The sequence below is a fragment of the Prenolepis imparis genome, unplaced genomic scaffold (genome assembly GCF_030444845.1).
Source record: "Prenolepis imparis isolate NDT839.2.m4 unplaced genomic scaffold, iyPreImpa1.0 SCAF_6, whole genome shotgun sequence".
NCBI classification, from domain to species: Eukaryota; Metazoa; Arthropoda; class Insecta; order Hymenoptera; family Formicidae; genus Prenolepis; species Prenolepis imparis.
Window position 1 is genome coordinate 1,996,214 of NW_028141164.1, and position 24,863 is coordinate 2,021,076.

Below are 24,863 nucleotides of genomic sequence, written 5' to 3' on the forward strand. Positions count from 1 at the left end.
TTTACTCTTGCGGCACGCATTTGCGACCTAATTAAATATTTATATATCTCATCGATTTTTTTTATACGTGTTGAATCTTATGGTCCATCGCATTAGACCGGCAGTTCTTATTTCATTCTAAACATGGAGGATAAAATCAGATTAAAGTTCTCGCGAGGCGGTCTGCGGAAAAATCGATAAACAAACTCTGTAATGAGAAAACGTTCTCTAAACTCATCTCAGGATCATGTCGGATTAAAGGCGCAAGAGATTAAAAATTATACTCAAGTACTCTCTAGATTACGCCGACGCTGAGAAGAAATAATTTTGCATCATCTACGTTATCTCTTTAAAATCACTTACGAACAGAACGATGTTTACATTAAACGTAATAATATATCGCATTAATTTCTACAATAGAATTTTATATACAAAAATTTTAATAATTTTAGAATTAAATCTGCTACATATATACAAACATTACTGTCTATAATAAATATTTTCACAAAAATTATTCATCATATTTGCAGTAAAATTGATACTCGATTTAAGATGTATTAAATAATAATTTTTGGTATATCTCTGTGTTGACAATATTATGTCCTAATTTTTAGCGTATTTAAAGCATAATCTAATAATCTTGATTATAAAATATTATTTTATGAATCATTGGCTACTTACAATATGTGCTATTCGGTGGGGCGTTTTGGCGCGATAGTTTGACCTGCAACATAAAAAAAGAAACTTAAATATAATTTCTATTATATCATATATAAATAAAATGATTTAAAAGGAGCTTTCTCTGGTTATTGATTAAATTTGCCTTTATGAGCATTTATAAATATCTACTTGGACAATTACAGATTTAAAAAGAATATTGTTTCTCTCCTGATGGAATAATCGCAATGCATAAAAGGAGGAAAAACGGCAAAATGTACTTCAAATTCACTTTAGATATTGTATTACGCATTCCTGAAGCACGAGATTCGCTTTAATTTGCATAACTGAGACGTCCGGACTTCATACCGGCTTCCGGAATAATAGCGCCGCACGCCGCCAATTTCGCGCGCTGAGAATTTAGATTAAATTCGGAGAACGCGTGAACGCGCGAGTCTAGCTTATATAACTTCATCGAGTTCTCGAGTTGGTATCATTGGCAAGAGAAAAGATACGACGCGCATCTTTTTGACAGTTGATCGATTGGCCGGCAGATGAAAAACTTTTCCGTTCACCTGTGACATTCAATAAAGCGTTCAAAAGCCCGATGACTCCCGGGGGATTTCGCGGAGGCCAATTTGCAAGGGGGTATCGTCTAAAATGGAAATTGCGAATTGACTGCGAAATTGCCGCGTAAGAATTTTCATTGCACTTTCCGGTGTCCCTCTTTCGTTACCGCATCTCTTTCTCTCTCTCTCTCGTTTTCATACTTCCGTCCTCTCCGCGAAACCGCGAGAGAACGTAATTAAAGCGATGCGCTTTTATCCCGACGCCACCACGTGAGAATGCAGTTTTCGTTGCAGCTGCGAATCGAGGCAGTGAAATGTAGTTAGAGCAGTGTCGTACGTGTCGCGCGATTTTCCGCGAGGCCGTTCGGTTGCGAATTAATTACGGCCTCCCTTTCTCCCTCTAACTCCCCCGTGTCTCCTAGAATATAGCACCGTAACGAAAATAACCGGCGGGCGATTTTTGTCGACGGAAAATGTTGCGGGTTGTATTTACGTTAACGCAACGTGCGCGCACGTTGGAGAATCAAGATTATTATTTTTTAAACGCGCAGCCTGTATGAGCGAGTGTATTTGCCGCGGTTAAGTAAATGCCACTTCTACATGCGGCCTTTTCGCTCTTGACTACGGCGAGTTGTTGATTGAGCTTTACGTAACGGGGTATAATTATATTCCGTATGACGCATTATTCTGTATGGCAGAAGTGACAGAATTGAATGCATTATCTGTGTGCCACGGATCTTTTATAATATTGCCCATCTGGCATAAGCTTCATTTTTTTTAATAATAAAATTCGGAAAGAAGATGCATTTGTGCATCGCAGATAGTTGCAAGCAGTTTCGTGATACTGTTAAAAATTGAAGACTAACTCGTCGCCTTGTATCGCGAAAAATATACACGCTTCGATAATTTACGTCTTTTTTTCTTCGCTCTCCTGCGCGAGATTTCTTCGCGCATTCGATTGTGAAATTTGCGCGGGGTTCTGTAATTGGACCTAAGTCAATAGACGAAAGAACTGCAAACGGGGAGAGATCGAATCAATCAATCGTTCGACGTCGAACGGATAGCGCCATAAATTCCATCTCTCGAATTTCGGGGGGGTTATAACGTGCGCGCAATCGGGTGCAACTGCAGGCGGAACTGCAACTGCAAACCTACTGTAATTGGAAGAGCCGTGGGGCGCGTACTATATGTATACATACATACATATATACATATATACATACATACATAAATACATATATATATATATATATATAATATATATGGAAGTTATCGCGAAACGGGGGGCTGTGATCAAAATCGAAAACCTCGGGGCGAACACTTCCGAATTAGGCGCGTCGACATGCACACTCTAATCGAATTGCCGCATAAACCGCGCGCGAGCGTATTCGCACTTATAGCTGCGTTAGAAACTTTTAAATCGGTGTAAATCACGCGTAAATTGGCTCTCATAAATCGAAACGCTTTTGCCGTAAATCGCAGTATCGATATTTCTTCCCACGCAACTGCACACATAACAATGACATTATGCGCTATACAACAAAACTACGGTTTCGTGTAATGATGGTACGTAATTCGCTGGATCTATAATTGCAATTCTATATTAGCGCGTAATGTAATTTACGATTGGTAAGATTTTTGCTAATCGTAAATTGCGTAATTTACGTAATTTTATGATATCGAAATCATATACATATAATTACAAATTTTACGGATGATTTGAGTTCTACATCTATTTTGTACAAATGCGAATAATAATTAATATGTGCAACATTTTTCGCGATTATATTAACAATATGAATTATTCATATAAATGTGATATAGAAATTCAAACTGTGTAATAATGCGTTTATATATGGAACACATTGTAATAAAGCCAAAAATTTTAACCATATACAAATAAAAAAAAAACGAAAACTGCGATGACTTTAATGGTATTTAATTAACATACCATTTACATTATTCAAAATTAATACGTAAATCTATGTTAACTTAATATATGTGTAATTTGCGTATAAAAGTCGAAAGTTAATGTAAGCCAAGAGGAATTTATTTCACTTAACTTTAATATCTCATATGTCATACTTTATTCCTTTAAAATTTATGAAGCAAAAATACAGCTTGAAAATATTGATACTCGAAAATGAAAAAAAGATTGTAAAAATTAAACATGTATCTATGGCGAGTTTATCGTCCCCCCCCCCCCCGAAAGAAAACTTTCGATTTAAGGAATTTTTGTTTACCAAATCACGTTATGCACGATTTTTGCTAACAACTTTACGGGGAGTTCGCAGATTTCATTTCCGAATGTGCCGTAATCCTAGAAACTTTTCAAATTAAATTTCTAAATTACGCTTGATCTAGCGAAGGGCTCTCTCTCTCTCTCTCTCTCTCTCTCTCTCTCTCTCTCTCTCTCTCTCTCTCTCTCTCTGGCTTCGCTTAACTCCCTTCCTTTATTTTTCAAACAGGCGAGAAAGTCCTGAGAGTTTGACAAGCATTTACAGAGTTTCGTTCGGGAATTCTCCGCCCAACTTCCTGAAGTTTTGGTCGAGAATCCCATGACGGAAGTAATGAATCGCTTCTCACTATGATAATAAATGCGGCCTTGATAAATCGCAACATCTGCCACTAAATTTGTAGCATAATATAATGAAAATGTTACGCAAACTAAAGCTTTTCGTCTTGCCTGTTATAAGGATTAATAAACTCAACTTGAAGGTACTATAAATAGAAGAGACATTCTTTGCAATTTCATCAAACTTCAACCAGAAATTCTCGAAACTTTTCTTCGTGAGAAACAAACTGTATATTTTTTTCTTTCCAAAAAATACACATGATGCATACTATACAAACGCTTCGCATATTCAACTGTAGATTTCTTTAAACAAAGATTTATAATAAATTGTTGCACACAGACAGTTCTTTACAATTCTTTTATCTAATATTACACAAATATCTTTAAATTAATTCTAAAGTTGAAATCTCTTGCTAAAGCGTATTAAAATAAAATAAATCATAAAAATATATTGTCTATACAGTAATTTTAGCACTAATGACTTAATTGATTTGTTAATAACATTCTTAAAATACATATATGTTAAAAGATACGCAAAAATTTAATCATACTTTCAAGGAAAGAATTTTGTCAGAGAAATTACACGTTATACTACTTTCTGCGATACTCTGGAATCTTATCATCTGTGATATATGTCGAAGCTAAATAAACTTGCAAAGCTTTAATGCATCAATCCAGAAAACTGAGCGAGCTAACAATGACACGAGAACGGTCGAAAAATTTTAATGAGAAGAGGAATAAAACCGGAAGGTACGCCGGTAGAGTTGGGCAAGGCGATGGTGGTTAAAAGAAAGAGAAAAAAAAAGGATCAAATGAAAAGCGCTGGCCGAATCGAGGTCAGCCGAATAATAAATCATTCGGCGAAGTCCTTTTCAGGCTGAACCATAAACCCTTTCATTTTTTTTTCAGAGAATCACTGTATAAAAAACGTCTCTTACTTACAAAACGTGTTTACCAGAAGGAAAAAAAGATGGAGATGAAGACATATAAATCGAAACAATATATATTTAATTTATTCTCTAAAAAAATAATTTTACTATAGTCTGATCTATTTGTATAGCAAAACGCGTGCAGTGTACGATGATTTGCCGAGGGAAAAACATTTTTATATATACATCTCGTTCGATTTATATACACTGACTCGCGCTTAAAGCACTTGCCATTTTCTCGTCGAGTCTCCCAATTTCAGTTTAAACGCATATACTGTCTTTCGTACACTCCCGGCAATCAATTACTCGTACACATACATGCAGTAGTGGTCTTAGAATTCCGCACACGTACCCAATATTTCCGTCAGCATCACGTTTCCGTCGTATTTCTGTATCACTTACGAGGTGCCTTTCATCTTATCGAATTCTCAGTGCAGCTAGAAAAAGGGGGTTGTAACACCGATAATAAAATACGAAACTAATAATATCCGCGACGGGGTCCACGAGCACACGGTGAAATTGCATTATATACAACCAGCCACGTGTACAAATACTCGCCTATAAAATCGTATATACGTATACCACATTTCCGTGTAATATGTGTTCGCTGTTATGCGTGTCGCAGGAAAATAGGAAAAAAGGCTTTGAATCTAGAATTGAAAATATGTACCCGGAGTACTCGTGCAACGTAACAAAATTTCCAAAGGCATTTCGTGTTAGTTTTTCATTCAAAATGTAAGGTTCTATGTAAAAAACATTTTTCTCGAATTTATTCCAAATTGATATAATTTGCTACAAATAAACATAATCTACTAGAATATCTCAGAAAAATTTTACGTCTCTGTACTATTAATAAAATAAAACTAAATCAACTTATATTAATAATAAAATAAAAAAAGAGGATGAGAGAGATTATTCACTCGATACTTCAATAACAATTTGTAATTATTAAAGAAACAGAAAAATTTGTTATCCACGCAATTGCAGAAAACTGGACAGACAATAAAAATAAAATTGCCATGATAGTATGGGCTCAACAGATACGATAAAAAGTTACATCCCTGAGATGCGCGCGGATAACCATGTACGTGGTAATGGATATGTGAACTGCGAGTTGTTCCGGATAATGGTATCACGGATAAGCCTCGCAAAACGGTAATACGTTCGACAAGGAAGATAGGATTCTGTCGCTATACAAGCGAGAAGGAAATATCGAAGAATCTATCCCGGTCTTTAGTCGATATATTCACGGCTTTAGTCAATATATTCACGCGTCTATATTTTTATCTGACCTAATAAATCTGTAACTGAGATCCAAATAAAAATTGATAACTTATTAATTATAAATGTGCAGAGATTGCATAAAACAAAATTATTTTTTTTACAGAAAAATATAAAACATTTTGATTGAAACCAAACTGTGCTAATTTATATATATAGCATTCTGCTAAATTTTTTAATTTTATCAAATTAAAAACAATTTTATGTCTTTAAAATAACATTTTTCAACGAAAAAATGACAAACTTCTGAAATTATGCTTTTAAAATCTAAAAATTGTATTACATGTACATGTTATATATGTACAATGGTCTACAAAGCCAATATTCGATGAGGCGATGTCAATATTGTCTTTAGTTTAAAAGATACAAGTTTATGATACAATCAGATACTACACGTTCTCGCGCCGTTATTTGAAAAGGAAACATTTTCTGTGAATCAATGATATAATCGGCGAAAAAAATGGCAATGACAGAGTGTAACATAGATGCTCCGTATGTAATGGAATATACTACAATTGCCTGAGTTAATAACGTCGCGAACATGAAATGCAATGGTCCGCATTCGATGTCGTTTGAGATCAATCCGACACGTTACGGAAAAATAAAAGAAAATTTGTTTCGCCCTATCGCATACACACATCCCATTTTTCAAACAAATAATAGAACAAAAACTAAAAGAAGTGATAATCAATTTTATCAAATAATCCAGATTGTTTCTGATCGTAATCAAAGAGATGCAATTATTTCTGAAACAGAAAAAGATAAAATGATAATATTAAAATCTTTTTCTATGTTTTTTCTCATTAGTTTTCTGTCTTATTGTTTTTTTCGAAATAAATGAAGCAAGCAATCATTATTATATATCAAGATGTATTTTTAATGTGATCGCAAGTATCTTCCTTATAATATCTCGAGTGAAAAATTATATAAGAAAAGAAAAAAAACAATATAAAAAATCGTGTTCATCTGACGACAAAGATTCACGAGAGAAAGAACAGGAGAACGCGCGGAGATCGAAAAATCCAACTTCCTTTCTGGGTCCACTTTATTCGAGCTTCGATTAAGGTTCGCGGCGGCGTCTCAATAGACCACTCGATCGACCGGAAGTGATAACAGAATGCACCTGTGCTTTCCCATAATCGGCGTGCTTCATTGTTATTGCCGCGCTTCTCTCGAAAGATTGGAAAAACGGAGATCTTGAGATTGGAGCAAGAATCCTCACGATCTATGATCGGCCTCAAAGAGAAGCAAACGTCGTCGTTGCGCTTTATCGCATCGTGATTCGTGAAGATGAATTGACCGAATCGAATATAAAGAAAAAAAGGCAAAAATACCGTATGTGTGTTATTAATGCCGCTATTACTTATATCACAACAATATGTTTGTTATTTTTGTTGACAACTTTTATCATTTTATCCTTTGAAAAAAATAATAGACTGTCCATTAAAATTATACATTTTTTATAACATACATTTCGAGTCTTGTACGGAAAAGATATATACATAAACATATGCTAAAAGCTTTGATTTTATCATCGTAAAATAAACAGAACAAATATCGGAGAAAATACGAGTATAGACGGAAAACGACAATGCAGTCACGATATATCAATTTTAAAAGACAGAGACAAGAGAGAAAAAGAGTGGAACACATACGACAAATAACCTTTCTCTCTGTCATGTTCAAATATTGAAGGAATTAAGAGAAGAAGGATAGCAGCGCATTCACACGAATGTATCATCGTTTAAATGTCAACGAAACGAAACAACAATAAAAATATTTTATCCAAATGGGAAAGAAAAAAAAAGAAGTGTGCACATTCATTCTATGAATAAAATATTTTTAAAATCTTCCATCTTTTATTGCTACTTTTCAAGTAGCTCTCTTTTAAAGAGTTAAGATACTCTATAATATAATGGATTATTTCCTTTCTTCAACGCTTTAAAATTCGCTGTTTCGAGAGTTTTCGCGAGAGTGAGACGGTCGATTTCCGAGACACTCGTTGCCGAGAATTATTTACATAGCGCGAGTCTTTCCTTATTCAAACGTTACTTTTGTTTTAAATAAAAGTTAAACGAATTTCGCGAAAAAAAAAATCAGCCGAGTATAGAATCGTAAAACGCCAAAATGAATTAATTTCATTTACAACACCGCACCTGTGCGTATGATTGATTTGGCGAATAGCTTTCCGCGCGACACACGAGGATAAAAATATCGCTACAAAAAATAATCGAATCAATTATAACACAATGATGGAATGCGCGCGCGAAAGACTGATCTATCAGTCGAAAACGTTGTTTCAAAATATGTATGTGATACTACTATGTATACTACTTTTTTGCATTTCAATTATAAATATAAATTTTTTTTGCCCATAATCAAATTATTATTCGTTAAAATCTGATATATATATATATCCGTTTCATGTGTATAAATAAGATCAAATTAAACGTGATCAGCGCGAAAAACTACGCAAATTTCCAAAATGACGTAAAGTCAAAATTCAAATTCAAATAGCACGATTGTGATTCGATATAATTACCATAATAATTAATGGAAATAAATTAAAATGCGATGCAAGATGCGGGTTAAGGTTTCACCCCAATTCACCTTGCATTGTTCACACATTGTGGCGGGGAAAATGGAAGCCGTCGTAAATTATCGGGGGTCTCGTCGTCGAGACTTTTATTTAGCGCGACGTACCAGCGAGTCAGGATCGCGTAATCTACACGACACACTAACACCTCGCTCGAGAGCGAGACGATCGACGCGATATCGCGCAACAAAAAAGTCTACTCGCGTGATAAACGAGCGGCTTTCGAGAAAGGATCTTATTATAGCAGCAGCAGCAACACAACCGCGAGAACGGTTGCCTACCGATCCTTAGGAACTGATCTCCTTTGGTGTGTGTTCTGTTTGCGCGGCAACTTCTCTCATTCGCCGCTTTCTATCGCGATTTCACCTGCCCGAGAGCTCGCTGCAGATTTTGCATTTTTGCCGGATTCCAATTTCCTTTCTCCGACGTGCAACGCGACGAAAACTACCGTGTGCGCATTCGCGCGTTTCGTTCCATTTCTACGTACTTCTCTCCCAAAGCTGGATTCTCACGCATACGGAGTAGCGTAAATATTTGTCGCGCGTATCTGCTCTCATCTCGGTGACAAAAGGACTCTGACGTGCGCGGAATATTAAAAAACTTAGCTACGTAAAAAGCCATATGCGGAAAGGATATAAGTCTTTTTATATTACACGTGCAAAATCATATGTTTCTCTCCTGTTTAACTTCCCGCGACTCCCTCTTCCTTTTTGAAATGTCCTTTGAAAATGTCCGCGATTTGCCCTCTTATTTTTACCATTGAAAAATGATACCTCGAGAAATAAAGAAAAATCTTAAATTAATTTTCCATTCAAATTGATTTGAATCATTCAATAGGTAATTGTCAATGACTCAACGTTGAAGATTATCCGGGTAGAGCGATTCAAGTAAACAGGATATGCTGTGAGTAAATAATATGAGACGATGCGATTCAAAGTAGTCATTATCAACGAGCTGTTTCTTTGTAGAATCATAAAAGTCGCGTCGCAACGAAGCATAAAAGAGGCGTCCCGAAATAACGAACGTTTGAAGCAGCTTTGCGAAATTAAGCGGGAAACTGGGTGCTTATCCCGGGGCGTAGTATGCTAAAGGAAGGATTTGTTAGCTACGCATAATAGAAACGTGTATCTGTTACGAAACATTCGTAGTATAATACGGAGAGCGAATTAATTCGATGCCAGCAAACTTTTTTTTACGCACGCATATATTAAGTTTTTATTATTTTCGCAAGCTGTTGCTCAAATACACTGGGTGTCCCGGATCTAGAATCCTCCTAATATATGTCTCGATCAATTTGCTTTTATCTAAAAATTTATCAAGAAAGTGGCAGGGTTTATAACTTGAGTGACTGAAAAAATAATTAAATGTTAGAAAATTTATTTTTAGAAGAATTGATCAAAGAATTCATAATGTGAGATGCTCGCTCTTAAGCTTGAGACACCCTATATATCCCTATACATTCGCGGCAATAAACGTTCGTATATACTTTGAGAACTGGCTGCAACATTCGTCGCGAAACTTAAAGCGAGACTTAGCTAGTTTGTTGAAAAAGCTCGTCCGAGACTAGTATTTCACTCACGACAATTTTCCTAGCAATTTCAACGAGATGAGCGTATCTTCTCTTATCACGCGACGCGACGAAAAAAACTACTGCCGTAGGATATAAAAGATAAAAATCAATCGAATTACAACGAAATTACAGCGAGCAGCAATGATGTATTAAAGCATGAATTCGCGCAATCTTACGGAAATGTAATTTTGCTAACGCAATTCGTTAACAGAACCAACACGAATCCATGCAGAATAGAGAAAAAGATTTATAAAAGTCGCGTTTCTATAAAAGTTCTATAGATATCGCGTTTTGATAAAAAACCTAAATATACTACATATCCCGATTACCGCTACTGGAGAAAGTATACAATTAAAATCGAGTTTTCACGAATGAAAGTTGCAAGTAGATTCGAATGATTGAAGTTGATATAACTTTCTACTCAATTATTCAATTTAAATAATAAAAAAAATCGCGATAAAATAATGATGAAGAAAATATACTTATATTTGTCTTTAATAATAATTTTCTCCTTGTCTCTTCTTCAATTACACAAATGTTTTAAAGCAGCTTTTAAATTACGTAAAAGCCTGCAATGTAAAAATATATTTCTTACTAATTTATATTTCATTCTAATTTAAGTATAAACTCAAATTGTAATGTGTGTGTATTTAGACTGTATATTATATTATTATATTTTTTAGATATATATTAGAAAACTCTCTTTATTGTACATATAATATAAAAATTTTATGCACTTTAAACAGTCGGAATATTATAAATTCAGTAAAATTATTTTATGAAGGGGGGCGCGATTATCCACCATCTCAGATTTAAAAAAAATCCGTGAATTCACTCTTCCAACAATAAGCTCTGCATACCAACGTCGTTATAACATCACGGCCATTCGCAAAGACGCACTTGACGGCTTATTCTCTCTATCGTAACGTCATCGTAACTTATTTCTCTCTTCTCGCTTATTATACGTGCACTATTCTCTCGTGGTTGAGCGTAATGTGCAAACCGCGTAGAAGAAAAGTTTATTCGTCCCGCGAGAATATTGCGGAAGTATCCTTTTGTGTAAATACGTTAGTCCGCGCAGTATTTTCCCTTATCTGACCGAAAACCGAGCCAGTCTCGCTCGTACATAAGTACGGGGTGGCTAGATGTAAAGGGGAAGACTATAGAATTTCTGATCGCCCTGCGGTTTTCCTTCCTAATTAAAGCGAATAAATGTATGAGTGATGCGGTGGACTCGACAGTGAAACTTTGCGACCACATTCGCTACGAGAAAGGAAATTAAAGACGAAGGATAAAAAGATAAAGTAGTGATGGACTGGAAGAACCGCGTCTTCGCGAGAGAGAGAGAGAGAGAGAGAGAGAGAGAGAGGAGGGGGAAAGAAAAATAGAGAAAATATTTAATGGCGATGCATCACTCACTCATGGCAGTCGGTCATAAACGGCCTCGAAATGCGAGGCTCAAAGCGAGGCACCGCGGGATTTGCATGCAAATGTATCCGTGGTTACACCCGCGTAGAGGGAAATACGGGATTTAAACCCTTTTAATGAAATACTTGTCGACCAGATTGTGTATCCGGATGCCGCTTCGCGTTCGAATCATCCGAGTTTGCGCGGGATTATTAGATGCACGCGTGAACGAAAGAGTTAATAAATGCCTCGCGAAATAAATATCAGGTGCGCGCTAAAGATTACCGCGTGAATTCGCGCCTTATTCGTCAGAGGAAAATAAAGAGATACATATATTTTTCTGTAATGCAAAGACATGTAACTTTTATAAGTATTACACGAGAGTAAATTGTTCTTCTATTAACGAGAAAAGAGACATATTTTTTCCATGCACACGTTCATCGCTAATTTATCATCGAAATAATCATTTCAGATAACTTGAACCGCACACGTGACATAAAAGGATGGTTTGTTCAGACAATTTCGTCCCTTTCGAAATGAAAGCGTTTCGAAACGAACACGAACGCGCATATACCGGTACTTTTTCCATTGCAATTTTCTCGTCGGCGAAATGATTCTATTCGCAGTTGTATAACACCGTAAGCTATATATAAATGTCGAAAAATCTATTTCCAAAAGGGAGATGTTTGTTTCCGTTGTGAAGTGATTTATTTCTATCTCCGCAACAAAAAATATCTGATATACCTTACATCGAAATCGGCTTAAAATCGCGCAATTTTTCGAATCATATATTATGGAAAACGTTTTCAAGCTTCTTTTTTTTTTTGCGTCGAAAAAAACGTTTAATCCATTTGCATTTACGATTGCATCTCTGGCTTTTATATAACGTGAATACAAGTTTCTGTTCGCCGAATTAAAAAATAAGCTTTTAAAGTTTTCGGTAGACGAAAAAAAAATATGATAGCACATACTTTCCGTAAGAATAATTTAGAAAATGGAAAATAAAATATAATCACGAGGGAAAAAATCAATTTTGCAAAGATTGAAATTGAATCTTTCGATACGATTTAGCAATATATACTCAATATATACTCAACTCTCTCTGTCTCGAAATCGATATATCTCTCTATATATGTATAAGTAACACTTTCATATTATCGTTTCGATATTATCGAGCTATTATAACAGACTTCAATTATATCCGTGCAAAAAGCTCCGCTTCGCAGCGTTCGAGCACCATAAACTGAATGAGAATCTTAAAAAGATTTTCCGCCGTAATTGCAGTTGAAATTGCGTCGACGTGCAATATTTAAAGCCTCATTGCTATGCATCGATATTCTTTTTTTTTATATAATATATATCGCATAACATTGGCAGCCGGTGATATCGATTGCGTTACGATAGTCGAATATACGTCGGGATAACAAGTTATAATACGTTCTCTCATTTCCACACTTTAGATTCGAGAGGAAGAAAGAGACTATCTCCCGGTATGAGCAGCGGGGCGTTGAAATATGCATAAACAAACTTTCGACAGTAGTAAACTTCAGTACTCTGGCGTATTTCTCAGGCGTGGTTTTACGGGAAAACACGATATTGCGTCTCGATTCTGAACGAATTTAGGTTTGCGAGTCTCTCTCCATCTCTGTCGGGAAAATGGAAGAAGTTTGGAATCGCACTCTCTATATAAGAGGAAAACGTGTATTCGTTTCTCTCCGGTGAAAACACGTTATGGCAAATACGACGAAGGGCTATAAAAGCCGAGACACGGTGCGCGCGGAAAACAGCGCGAGAGCGCAATTCTCTCCTCTTTCACCGGCGCTTTTCCAGAGTTTCCCTCTCGTAGCTTTTAACCCCCCCTCCTCTTCCCTTAGGGACATACACTCACCCCTAATTTGCTCGCCGCGACAATGGCCAATAATGAAACGTACGCGCGTTAAAACACAAAAAAGCTCTTCGTCTCGCGCAAACACAAACCCTTATATCAAGTTAATTATAGTCGTCCAATTACCAAAAAAAAATAAAATATTTTTTAACAATGTTGTTTTTACTATTATTTGCAGCTGATTTTAGCGTGATTTAACTGATGACTTCTCAATATCAATGTATAAACTTTAAAAAATTATTTGAAGAGATGGATGTTTCTGTGATAAGAAAAGAGAAAGAAAGATAAAAATATTTAAATTCTTGACAAAATTTGACAAACATATATTGAGCATAAACATAATATTTTATGCTTAATAAACTATGTAATAATAAATATTCTTTTCGATTGAATTTATAAACGCAACATTAATAATAGGTCGAAAAATTTTTGCATCTTGCATTAATTAGAATGTTCATAATTAAGAGCGATTCTTTCGGAATCTTGCAAAAATTTCATATATTAATTATAGTAACATCAATATTCATAAAACTGATTGTCACAATGTGACGAGTCTCATATTACAGTCTATTTATGGAATCATTCAGCTGATATTTCTTACAATTAATTTAGCAGAATTATTCATTCCGTACTATCGAAAATCTTATCTCCATTGATCTCATCAATCTAACATGCTCTGTATCCAAATTTAATTGCAAAGAAAAAGGAACAGAGAGAAACGGAACACGTTATAACATACTCGCTGTAATCCGGTAATACGTTTGCGCGATCTCTCGTAACTGCGTCAGTACCGCATCGTTAATTCTCTAAGAGAGCGATCTCTCGATTTATTTATCGGTGCAATGACTCTCACAGTAATTTTCAAGAGAGGAAGAAAGAGAGAGAGATGCGCGCGCGTAATATCGGAAAACATAATAAACCAGGAAATCTTCGGGTCGAGTTACCGGGAGTATCGGGGCTCTCGCATCAAACCGCGTAAGTATGCAAATGCTCGGCATTTAGCGTAGATTTACTCAGCTGCCCTTTTGACGTTAATTAGCGTGAATATGTCTGCGGGGGCTGTGCAGCGCCGCATCATCCGTAAGGCCCCTCCTTTGCGGTCAAAGGCTCTGCTCATTTTCCCATTCCGCTTTCCCTCCCGACGAGAGCAAGAGAGAAAGAAGAACAACCGGATATGTTTGTATATCGTTAATGATCGTCGCGGAAAGACATTTCATTACGGAAAATTGTGAAAGAGAATATTAATTTTATTCAATCGCATAATATTTCTTACACTCGAACATATATCTCGCTCGATTACGACGATAATTCAGCCGATACATGATGGGATTTTTATTACGAGTGAAATGTGAAAGCGAAACGAATGAATTAACATGGTTGCTACGTAGATATAGTATGTATATTCTATTATATCCCGCGTGTGAACTTTCATGGATTATTAGACACACGACGACCTACATATCTCTTAAGCACACTTTCCACGATGATTAATCGTGCCTGAAATTGAATTGGTTGAATTACGATTATTGAGTCGCGACGTGAAGATAAGAGACAGAGAGGACATTTTCATGCGAAGAGTAAGAAAATTTTCTCCAAAAACTGCGCGGATCGAGATTTTTATGATTCAGGATACGCCCGTAGAGGAGCAAAATGACAAAAGACGATATCTTCTAGTGCAACCGCTTGAAAACTCTTCTCCAAGTGGTCCCCGTGGATTAAAGTGTGGCCGCTTCTTCTCCAGAGTCGTTAAGTCTGATAAATTAATTCCTCCCCGACCGCGGTTTCTCCTTCGCGCGCGTGCAAAAAATTGTCACGGACGGCGGAAAACAACCCCGGACATTAGGCCCTTCGCAATGACATAAATTTACGGTCATTAATAATTTATGAAAAGCTCCCCGCTGACCGTCCGCTCATAAATATACTCGACACTTTTCTCCGCTCGACGAAAATCGCCACGTTTATCGTCTCGCGCTCGTTTCTCTTTAACTTTCATTTTTCTTTCATTATTATTATTATTTTCGCGTCGCTCTTTCGGTATCATTATTCCAATAACGAGACGCCTTAAGACACATTGAGCCCTTAACGGTAATAAATTAAAAAAAAAAAATTTTTAGCTACAATAAATTACAGATAAATACATGCAAAGTTGACGTGAATGCGCTTTTAAAGACCTCTTTGGCTCTCCAGATCTTTTAAATATTACTCGAATAAACACGCGCAATTATTCCTCATGTATTATCAAAGTATGAATTAAAACCATAAAATTAATACATCAAGATACATCACGCGTATGTGATGTAAAAGTTTTTTCCAGTTTCCTGTTATCGCATCACGCGTTACTTTCTCTTCTTCGCGCGTTTTATCATCCTCTTACGCTGGCTAGAAAAAAATATCGCTAATCTTCACCCGAAGCGCTAATGCTTCATCGTCGCGATATTCATCATTGTCGTCGCGAGACGACGCGGTCGTTGAAAAATATTTTATCGCAAAGTGCATCGTGCGCGATAAAGCGCCTCCCGCCGTGAGGCTTGATCGCGAAGTTAAGGGTTGTCGCGACGATCTAACAACGAGCGGAAAGTGCATCATCCCTCTATGGGGATGCGTTTCGCGGCGAGCGTGCAACGGTTTAACGACTTTGAGCTAGCGTAGCCGCTTCGCTACGGGGGCGAGAAGCACGAGAAAAAGAGATATTCAAATGCGTATATATACGCGGGGCGGAGAACTTAATGCCCGGAAAATCGCCGATGCCCCGGAGAGATAAGCGTGCGCGCGCGATAAAAAAAAAAGGGACGAACACTAAAGTGCGCGATGGCTCTTTGACGCCGCGGGATTATCAATATATCTTTTTTTTATGTCTCTACGCGCGTAAAATGCGACCGTATCACGAATATGACACGCGGTAGAGGTGTAACGTTAGGCGATGCAAACGTTTCGCCCTCTCTCTGATAGCTCCGATGATATCTTCATTAATTTTATCGGCAAAATAAAATACGCCGGCGTAAAATGAAATATCGCGAATATATTCGCCATTCGCTTTCGTATAAAGATTCGCGAAATAATCCGGAATCCAGATTTCTCCAAAATTTATGAATCGTTTCACTTCTTTCTTCATCCCCTTTTTCAGTTGTGCCGTCAAAGCGGTAACTTTGCATTATGCACGCGAATAAATTTGAAAATATTGTCGCACGGTAATTGCGTTCCGTCTAAAGAATAACTTATTTCTCATAAAATGTGTATGTGTGTGTAGTTTAATTTAAAGAAAATGGAAATGAAAAGAGAAAATGAAAACCTTACTGACGTTTTGAAATAATAGCACGCGGAATTAACGTTGTTTAAGTTTAACCGTAGTTTCTTCGTGTGTATGCTCAGTTTTACAGAGAAATTCTTTATTCTTTTATACTTGGCATTCTGGGGGACGAGGAATCAGAATTAAAGTTGGCTGACGTTGGTAAAATTCACTTAATCCTAGAGACTTTCTTGGTACAATCATGAAGTACGCATTGCGATCTGGATCGCAAAACTTTCAGTTCTACCAAGTCCGCGTTCCTTATCTTTATTTTTTATAAAAGCGTATAAAGTTTCGCGGAAATATTTTACAACAGAGAAAAAATAATAAAATATTTAAAAAATTTATGACAAAGAGTTTTATCTCTCGGTACGATTAGTTCTAACGAAATAGTAGTCAAACTTTAGGATTCTTCCAGTTATTACGGATATTTGAGATTCATCCCCCGTTTTGCGATGATGTTCATCGCATTGTTTATCGATCGTTTCTCCGTTTTTGCGGATCTCTCGTCGCGGGTAAATCGGAAGAATATTATATAAATGCTGCGGATGCATTTTCGGAGGGACGCGCGCGAATATTTCAAATCGATCAGATCGAAAATCGACAATCTACGTATAAATATTCATGGACGCGGACGCGAGAGAGCGCGACAAAAGCTCGTTTCGCGGTCAAACTCGAAATTTAGCATTTCGACGAGAATTTCGTGTTTCCACGGGCTTCTGGACCCGATTCGTCGGTTACGGCATTTCCAAAATGTGCGCGTGCGCTTCAGGAATGTTTATTACAAAATTTTATTACCCCTAGCGTATATACATACACACACACACACATATATATACACAAACGACTCTTCTATGCGATGTTACGAGACGCACCGCGTTATTACACGAAATATTACGCGAAGGAACAATGCGCTTTACTAGTGCGCCATACGTTGCTGCACAACGCTTCCTTTCTTTCGTTCTCTCTCACAATGGCTTTTTTCATTGCCCGCGTAACTGGGATCGTTAATATGATAAAAATTGTCGTGATTAACTCACTGTTAGACGAGTAGTTGAACAATAGAGAATGTCTTTTAATGTCGTATAATAATTATATTCCTCGGTATAATTATATTACTCGGTATAATAAGAAACGAATACGAATGTGCATGCTACAGTAGCGGTATTATTTTTAATAATATGTAATAACGCAGATATACGGTCGAGATCTAAAATTGTATCTTGATTAAAAGATAATGATAAATTAAAAATATTACGATAAAATTGATTAAACTCTTATGTCATAAAACATGATGTAAAGTTGATTCGTTCTATTTTCGACGAAAAAGGCAAAGGCACATAGTCTCTGTCTCCAGTCAAACATTAAAATTTAATTTATCATACAAAGAGCGATTTCACACATATTAGGTATATATTTTATTATTTAATTTATAAATATATTCCACGACACGATATAAATTCGCGTTGGTAAGTATCTCTGTTTAATTGACTGTGATAAACGTTACTCTAGATTTATAAGCAAGATGAGAGATTGTATGTTAAGGACGTTTATGCCAGTTTGCATACATTAGTAGCAGAGATAGAACTGAGTAGCTAGCATCGGATATGGAACAGATGATAAATTCTGTTTGAACCGTATGTATGACGGAAGTACTTACCTAGATACGTTAATATCGATAAAATAGCGAATCTATTAAACAGCGAAATTATATTCAATAAAAGAAAAAGATAAAAAAAAAAGATACAACTAAAGAAGTTGTAAAAGTAGAAGAGATTTACATAAATTTGTTTGTCGTGCTTGACTTAACTCCTCACAATTTCACTTGACAAACTCGCGTTTCGAGATTTCAACTTCCGTGATAAACGACTCGTTTACGAGCTTGTTTGCATGGCTGAAGAGGAGAGAAGACGAAGGTGGATTCGTGCTTTAAAACTGTATTACAACTACATCTCCGAATTGCATCAAAACTTGACACGGAATAAGCAGAGAAATTAGTTTAACGTGGCTGTAATGACGACTCGCACGAAAGCTGTTGCGTAAACCGGATTATCGGCAACAATGCGGAAATTCGACGACGATCATGATGAGCTCTGCATGTATTACCTCGTATAATATCGCGTACATGAAGTCACGTAGAGAAGCAAAAAAAAAGAAACTTTTACATCATCACAGACAATATTATCACCGACATGGCGGAAATTTACTTCTCCGTAAAATACAGTCCCCGGGTAATTGCAGCCTCGCGATAAAAGCGATCGGAATCACGGTGATTCGTCATTAGCGATGCCAGACGAGCTTCGACTGTAAACGTTTTTACGCTCGACGTAATGACCGTGGCTCGATCTCCTATTCCACCGCGATATCGTCCTGATTTAAACGGCGTATAGTATAAAACGTGCACAATTGCGCGAACGTGCGCGGCACGCGACGCTCGACCGCGATGCTAATCGCTTCTGGAAATTCACTAGCCCGCCCAAACGAGATACCTACTCGCGTAGCGAAATTTCGGCAAAGCTGCAGACGCTACGGATGTGTCATATTTTAACGAGACAATATCGAGCAAAATGTGAGAGGATAGAGATTGAGCCGATTAACGATCGTACATGTCGATCATTATGGTGTTCGAATGCGCGAGTGGTCTTCAATTCATATTTTAATTTCAATTATAATCTATAAATATATATATAATTAAATATGTATAAAGTTAGTTCTCTCTAAAAATAAAATGATAAAATATTTACAGCGTAACTAGCGCGTTATTTCGAGATAGAATTTTCTGACATTTACTATATTCGGTCCTCTTATACGGTCGTTTGCATCGCTATAAACATCCGTAAATTCTAATACATAATTTATATATTTATATATATAATTTATACAGTTTTACCAAAGCGACATGCAAATCACAGCTCACGAAATATGTATCATAAATGTAAAAAATTTTTAAATAAAAAATTCAAAATAATCATTCAAATCGCGCGGAATATAAAATTTTTTAATAAGTCACACAATGTTTAAAAAACATTGCCATTTGGCAGAGAGTTGTGTATTTTTTATATTGTTATTTGCATATTTTTTCCCTGTATCTTTTTTATGCTTTTTTTCGTTAATTATTTATTGACAGCAACAGGCTGTTGCGCTAAAATGTCCTAGTTAGATTGCTCCTACTGTGCGAATACAAATGTTTTAGAGACGAGATACGTCTCACTTGAGTGAGAAACTCGTTGTAACGGGATATCACGCCTGAGGATATGTAAATATCCGTGAATAATACTTGTGATGACGTATACGTGTGCAATCACTCACTCATGCACTGTAGGAAAAGGTCTATTTGCGCTCTTGGATATTGTATACCTCGTACAGTATTTTAATCAACAGCTCAACAAATAAATTACTTAATGTAATTATGGTTTATTAAAGATCGATCAATCACGCCTAATGAAAAATGATTATTTTATTCTTTCGGACATTAAAATGTTTCGTGAAAAACATTTCAACGAATTTCATTAAAAACATCTCTTAATCATCTGTTAATTTAATATTTATTCTTAAAATTGCGTTGTGGAAACGATATTAATTAAGTTATGTGTTCTAATGGTAATAATGATATATGTGATATATTGATATATATAATAATCTAATAATAAAATATAGAAATTATATATATAATTATATTATAAAAATATTTGCGACATCACAATTTCTTCATAACGGGACAACAATTTTTCTATGAGACTCTGGTGGATGACAGCAAATGCTCCAAACGTTCTGATATTAGGAACCGTGACGTTACTACTATGATACAGCTTGTACTTTTTATATTCGGTCGAGATGTAACGAATGATCATCAAAGTATCGATCGTCGTCGAGTTCTCGTCGCACGGTACGAACTAGAACCGTAAGAGTCAGCTGAGCGGAAGATCCAATTTTTCCAGTGAGTATCACTCTCGTGTGTACTCTAGTCGCGTTATATCGTAAAAAAAAAAAAGTGCACGCCATCACACGCGATCATCGGCCTTCCGCGCGAACGAACGGTTTCGCCAAGACAGGTAATGAGATACGGAAATTTTCTTTCTCCCCTTCGCTCTAGGAAAAGATCTACGCAAAGATGCATGTGCGAGTTTGCATATACATATAACGAGAAAAATCCGAGTCTCTCATAAACTATTTTTTATAAAATTTTACAACAACATCAGAATTTCCTGTCTTCGGAAATTAGAAAAACACACTATAACAAATTTGTCTGACTTGATCGTGCCTTCTTTCATAGTTAAAACATCGCGTTTAGTAAAATTAATAAGATAGGAGCTTGCGTACGTATACGAGAAACCGAGATCGGTAAATAATAATTAAAAGCAGCCATGTGAAAATAGTGGTGTAGATAGTACGATGGATCGTAAATTATTAAGTTTTATAAGTTCCACCTTTTATATGCACAAAAGTCGGTGCATCGTTCGTGGCGCGAAGTTCGGTGCGGGCCGGGAGCTTTACAAGAAATTTCTCCTTTCCATTGTCAAGCTCGTGTCGTTAATTAAGCACGCGCTGGGAATTCGCCGACGCCGAGGATCCAGGCAAATCCCTCGGCGTTGAGCTTGCTCAAAGACTCGCTCGTATTTGCAGAACTGGGTAGCAGTATGCGCGCGCGAATGTACGCGTCTTAATGCATTGTTCCTCTCTCTCTCTCTCTTTCTCTCTCTCTCTCTCCCGTAACTTTTCCTTCGGCGACAGAATTAATTCTCTTCCACTTTCCACTTTCTTATCGCTCCGCGCGTTATCGTAATAAAACAACGCGCAACGATTATTCTGCAAGGAAAAACGCCAACGACGAATGGAAATGACTGGGAATGGAACGGCTAATGTCATCCTAAGGGTGTAAGTGTTCTAAATTCATAAACAGGATATGTAAATATATAAACAAATTTTCTCTACGGCCTCTTTGTTTGTCCATCGCATATATTTTCTAGAAAGTCCGTAAACAAATGTGCAAACTCGTTGCAACACTTGATTTTGTGTAATTGTACAATTTTAATATTCCTAAAAAAAATAGACTGTTTTTTCCCTCGATTATATCCCTCTCCGCATTTCTCCTCAAATATTTTGCGTTACAATATTTTTCTATAGGAACTAAACCATCGATCGTAGCTCGTGCCGGGCTTTCCCAAAGGCATTTTTATTTTCCGGGGGCGAGCTTACGTTGGAGGATGCGCGTAGCTCAATTCATTGCTCTGGGAAACTTGTGCACCAGCGAGAATAGCCCACTGAGCCGGGTCGGTCCTCCTTCGACGCGACTCCTTTTCCTCTAGCTCTACGCTGCTTCTACAGCCTTTGTCCCGGCATTCGTTTTTCCCTCAGGTCCTCCCGCGCGCCGTTGCACGGCAGAAAAGACTTCTCTGCATGTTCGAGGCGACGAGAGAGAGCCGAGAAAAAGAAGGCGGCGACGAAGAGACGTTTCCTGCCGCGTCTCTCGCAAGAAAGAGAGACGACGCGAGAGCTTGTTTCCCGCCCTGCGATATTCTTTATTTCTCAGCACGAATCTCTCCAGATCGATAGGCGCTGCCCAGTTCAAAAGAAACGATTCTTTGTGCTTTGGTTCACGACGCGATTCGACCGACCCGACCGACCCATTTTATTTATCATGGTTATTTACGGTCGAATTTCACCATCGATAAAATGACCGGATTTATTGTCGTAATTTGGAGGGTCTTTCTCACGTATTGTTTACCATTCACGTATTATTTCCAGGAAAATTGTTTTAAATTGAATGTTCAAATTCAATTAAGTTTAAGTGAGATTTATTTGGACTTTTGATTTATTTGTCTCGTTGATAATATATTATTATTATCATTCAATATTCTTCTTAAATTATTGAAATATTTCGAAAAACAAAAGCTATACTGATTACTAATTTATTTATTATAAAATTTATTATTAAAATAACGTATTCGTTTCTCTTGAAATTTATGCCAGATACATCAAAATTGCATTACCGTATTATACAAAAATTATTTTTTTGTGCATATTATTTTCTGAATTACATTTTGTGTGTAAATATAATTAATCTAATATTACATTAATCATGTTTGCGATAATTTATTTCATTTGAAATTATGTTTAAGAAAAAAATATAAATTTGAAAATAGATCTTTAATATAAAGTACGCCTATATTAAAAAAATAATACAAGTCAAATTTTACAGAGCAATTTTAATTGTAATTATTGTTAAATTTCATTATCAATTCAGTAAAACTTTTTTATCAGGATATAATTTATATCTATTCTCTGCTTGTGAGACATTCTATATATCACAGATTTCTATAATATACTAGACTGAGAATTTTTATGATCGCTCAGAATGTTGTTTATGTGTAACATATTGCTATGTAATCCAAAGAAATGGCAAAATATATATATATATATATAACTACGATTTATTTGGTAACTTAAACAGTTATACTAGCGGAACACCTTTATTTCGCATGTGCTTTTCTTATGTACGTACATAAGTACATAAAAAGATACATCCGAAAGTTAGGAGCTTTCAGTCCAATATGTTATATAAAAGTCTGTGTTCTATACGAAAGTATGCCAAATTTCCGAGAAAGAAAAATCTCAAATCTAAATCTAAAATTATCTGGATCAAATATTCTTGAAAGTAGATATTTGCTCTTAAAACCAAAGAGATATAAAACTTTTCTCTCAAAACCGGTCAATTTTGCATGACGGACAGAAAACAAAAATTTACAATGACGTTCATATAATCCCCAATCGGCGAATATTTCAGGAATTTCCTCGGACCGGTTTCAAAGGGAGAGACAGGACCGGGCCGAAGTATATAAGCCAAAAGGATGTATTACAAACTCCCGGGAGGAATCTCGAAGAGGCTCTCCCCCCGTGTGCTCTTTTTGGCAGGAAAATAAAGATAACTTTGCGTTTCCGGGACGCATCGCGACGCGTAGCCTGCATGATCTCGGCATCTTTGGCGTGAATAAAGAATGCACGTCGCACAAGATTCCGTTTGAAATTTGAATCATGCCGTATTGCACTATGTATATACGTCGAAAGAATGCAATGTCAAGCCAGATACACGTCTTTGTCATGCTTACCCGCTTATTGCGCGACGACGTATCGCCCTCGCGACGCTGGAACACACTCTCTTTCCCGAAAAAGAATATCTCCTGAGAAGAATATCTCCTCTATCTATGCAAGGGAGGAGAGCGTTAGCTCGCTTTAAAACGCGATGACTTCGAGAGGAAAATGGTACCCTCAAGTTTTGCGCGTTGAAAATTCTGATCTTTTCTGAAATATAATTCTCGGTGGACACGAGAACATACACACACATATTCTCTCTTTCTGCGGCCCTTTACTCCTCTATTTTTAGAAGTTAGCACGGCAACGAAGGGTTAATGTGACCGTGAGTCCGGAAAAACTGGAACTATCTCGCGTTATAGCGTGAAACAACGGGGGACAATCAGAATTTTACTCTGCGGTGAGAAAAGGCAAAAAGTTTTGCTCTTACATTGCGTGCTCTTCGTTTTACAACGAACGTAATACACTCCACCTCGTCGCGAGAAAGAAATTCTGTTAAAAACATATCGCGCGATTCTCCGTAAAGTCATATGATACATCGCGCTATACATCATACTCTAAATACGTACTCGAATATAATTCATTTTTTATGCAAAATGCATTGCTAAAGTGATATCTACTTTCAAGAACCGTCATTTTATTAATGACCCGCACGTGATCTGTAACAGATTATATTTTCATATCTTATTATCTAAAATTTTAAATATAAATAATATAAGTATTCCCATTTCATTAATATTTAATATAAGACATACATTGAAGTTTTATATTTAAAAATATACTTCGCGTAAAAATATACACAATCCGGGAGATTCATACGCAGTGAAAGATAATATATAGATTTAATGTAGCAAACAATCAGGTGAAACATATGCTTTCGCTCAGAAATGTAAGTGAGAAGAGAGAGAGGGAGAGGGGGAGAAGGAAATAAAAAATAATAAACTGCCACTTCCCAGTGAGAAGCTTCAAGACGCGAATTAAAGTGCCGTTTCTACAGTGGCGCTTGAAATATCTTCTCCGGCGAGCTGTTGCGGAACTCG

The 24,863-nt window shown here is 36.5% G+C and overlaps 1 protein-coding gene across 1 annotated transcript in view; it reads right to left on the reverse strand.

The window, feature by feature from the left end:
• Positions 1-24,863, reverse strand: part of LOC145937553 (RNA binding protein fox-1 homolog 2) — a 263,968-nt gene that overhangs the window by 168,404 nt on the left and 70,701 nt on the right. Inside the window, exon 3 of the mRNA XM_083040661.1 lies at positions 661-703. The gene's annotated coding sequence lies outside the window, so the exon portion shown is untranslated. The remainder of the gene's footprint in view (positions 1-660; positions 704-24,863) is intronic.